This window comes from Octodon degus, unplaced genomic scaffold (assembly GCF_000260255.1).
Source record: "Octodon degus isolate 3935 unplaced genomic scaffold, OctDeg1.0 scaffold00051, whole genome shotgun sequence".
Lineage (NCBI taxonomy): Eukaryota > Metazoa > Chordata > Mammalia > Rodentia > Octodontidae > Octodon > Octodon degus.
Window position 1 is genome coordinate 7,046,215 of NW_004524627.1, and position 3,690 is coordinate 7,049,904.

Here is a 3,690-nt window from a genome sequence, read left to right on the forward strand (position 1 = left end):
CCCTCTGTATTTTTATTTTTACTATTTAGTGCCTCTGTCAAAGAGTTGGAACTTTCCTCCTTGTTTTCTGTAACTTCGCCTTAAAGCTTTTAAATAACAATCTTAAAATATATCCATGAATTGAAAATTATGCTGTCTATAATTTTATTTCTATCCATAACCAGTAAACTATAATTTAAACATTAGCACTAATGTGTTATATACAAGGTTACTTATATTTTTGTCTTGTATATATTTAGGATTCCTTGCATTTCCTCTGACTTAGAAATAATCTTTTTGGTCAGTTCTGAAAAACTAACAGCCATTGTTACAATATTTACTACTATCCTTTTGAATCTGCCCATGAGTTTTAGTAATATGCTACCTCTTGACACTACACACCCTTTTAATTTTTCTTTAATTTTTTTTCAAACACTTCTGTAATGCCTATTGAGCATTTCTTCTAGAACATTTTCAGCTCACTCTCTACCTCTCTCATCAACTGTGTTTCACCCAATCACTGAGTTACTAAACCAGTGTCCTTTATTTCCTTTCTAGTCATTGCTTTAGTTTTTTTTAATCTGCTCAAATTTAAAGATTTTTATGACAATATTCTAATTTTTATTACAGCATAGTTATTTCTACTTCTTCTTCCCTTGTCTGTCTTTTTCTCTCCCTTTTCTTTTTTAATTCCAAATTTTTTCCTCCCTTTTCTGTATCCTCCTCCCATCTACATCGTCATCATTCTATCTGCTGCAGGACTCTTGCTTGAGTTCTGTCGTGTGTGTGTGTGTGTGTGTGTGTGTGTGTGTGTGTGTGTGTGTATCTACCTCCTCTTGGTAGATTCTTATGTCCTTAAACCTGTGATCTCATTTGCCTTGGAATTGTAAATAAAGAAATGTTCTAATGCCTCTGTTTACAGTCTTTATTATAGAGAAAGTTGAACTGCTTTCTCCAGGACCTGTGTGCTTCTCTACCTGAAGGCTCAGAACTTGGATTCAATGCCTGGGTTTTCTAGGGCACATTGGGATTGCATTTCCAGACTCATATTTGTCAGGAAGTTGACTTGTAGTGAAGACTTTTAAGGAGACCATTTATGTTGGCTTGATTTTCTTGATGAACTGGAGGTGAGGTTCAGACAACACATTTCTCAGTGATCTGATGGCTGCTACTTTAGTGTGTCCCAGCCCATGTTGATTTTGCCTGATTCTCTGTTCCAGTGACACTGTCACCAGAACTGAAGCTCTAGACTGCATAGGATTGGCATTTGACCCTTGGGAAGATACCCATTGCTTCACTCCTTACTCTGCTCTGGGACTTATGTTCTTGTGATGTATTTTTTAAAAAATTATACTCAGTATTTTCAAGAGGTTTATCCCTGGAATTCACTGCAGGATGTATAATCTGTCACATTTTTTCAAATTTTATGTTTTACTAGTGCATATTCTCAGTCCATAATGATCACATTCCACCTTGCAAAGTGGTACATATACATGAAATAGCTCTACTCTTTGTGTCCTTCCCCTGCCCTTCCCTGGCCTCTTCTACTATCCCTTGATCCCCTTCCAATTTGTAAAAGATGTATCTCCCTATTTCCTATTGTCTATCATTTATTTTTCTCTTTACTTGTATTTGGGATTTGTCACATAAGAGAAACCTTGTGATAGTGAACCTTGTATGTTTGATTTATTTCATTTAATCATTACTGTGTCAAGTTGTATCCCTTTTCCTATAGATGACTCATGTTTCTCCTTCTTTCTGGTATAGTACTGCTCTGTTCTGAATAAGTAGGCCATTTTTTCTATGTATTCATCTACTGAAAGTTTTATAGCCACTTACAGGATTTAGCTGATATGATAGAAAATACAATCAAATTTATTAGACCTTCAGGGGAATATGTGACACACTCCTCCTACAGATATAAATGAAAGGCTATGAACTGTCCCAAGGCAGCATATTTAGTATATGATTTTAGTATTTTATTTACTTAGAGTCAAACTTACAGGTTTCTGTACATTAAACAGTTTCCCCATTTGTAAAATAACACCACAAACTTATGCCCCATAGGATTTTATGACTTTTACATGAAACAATACACATGACATGCTTAAGGCATGTACTACTTGTTTATTAGACTTCATAGAACAGTGATTATTTTCATTGACATTTAGACAACATCAACAAACAAATAAGGTAGTATATAACTAAAGTGACTTGCAAGACACGATAGTAAATACAACAATGCTAGGAAGGGGAAGAGATCACCATTAGCTCAAATAGCCTAATAAATGTTCTAGAATACTCTAAAATTATCATTGTCTTCATGTTTTGGAGAAGTGCTAGAATGGAGAGACTGGTGGGGAACATTAAGGAAGAAATAAGACAAGAGCCCTCATGCCAGAGCTCCACTGAGTCCAGACTCACATCTTTGTCCTGAAAACTGCCCAGGAGACTTGGCAGCCCTAGCTCCATGCCCCCAGCCTCCACTTCCACTGAGTGTGGATACCTTTCCTCTACCTGAAGGCCACCAGGGAGAGGTGATTACCACAGTGACCTGCAGGACCCTAGGGGAGCACTACCCTGTGCCAATCCACCATTGGGAGAACCCTGCACAACTTCTGCCTGCACTCATCATCATTGGATCCTTCTTGAACTGCAGCTCACTCCCTTCCACTTAGTGAGGTATGGACCACATTGAACCTCACACAGCAGGAGTGTTGGTGAGCCTACCCTCCCCCCGCATTCTCCTGACAGCCTTACTGTCCTGCATCTGCCCATCTAACATCACTGCAAAAAATGACAAAAGGAAGAAACAAAAGGCAGCCTCAGACTTCGAGCCCACCCAAAACAAGTCCAGAAGACAAGGACATAGAAGAAATTAAAAGCTACAACACCTGCAATTTCTGAGATGAGAGCAACTGAAGTAAACAAAGAATTCCATCAGGCTATGGAAGAAATCATGTTAGAAATAATTTCTCAGGTTAAAAAATGATAACGATCATGAAAGAATTGCTCAGTAAGTCTAAAGAAGACACAGAAAAAATAGAAGGGAATAGGAAATTCATGGAAACATTGAATCAACAATACAAGAAAGAATTAGGATGCATGAAACAGAATGAAACAGATATTCAGAACATTAAGAATTACACTGAAAGCTGGAAAAACTGCTTGAATGAAACAAGATAAAATTTCAGACCTTGAAGATAGCATTGCAGCTAATGAACATGAAAGGAAATATCTCTTAAATATAATGACAAAGCAAAAATAAATAAATAAATAAATAAATAAATAAAAGAGATATCAGGAAAAAATAATAAAACACTTACAAGATGATGTAAAGAAAAATAATATAAGAGTAAGAGGTAAAAGACTAATAGGTATCAATGAAAGAGCTGGAGGTAACACAAAAGACATAAAAGAGTATTTGCTGAAATACCAGCAGAGAATTCCCAAACATGGGAAAAGAACATGATATACAGTTAACTGAAGCATACAGAACTTCAGCTAGCCATAATCAAAATAAATCATTACCCAGACACAAAGTAATCAAATTTTCAGAAATTGAGCAAAAGAAAAAAATATTAAAATCTGTTATTAAAAACAGATCTTCTGTAATGGAAAAACCATCAGAATCATGGAAGATTTCTCAACAGACAACTAAATCAAGAAAAGCTTGGAGTGAGATACTTGAAGCCTACCTTCCAGCCAGTT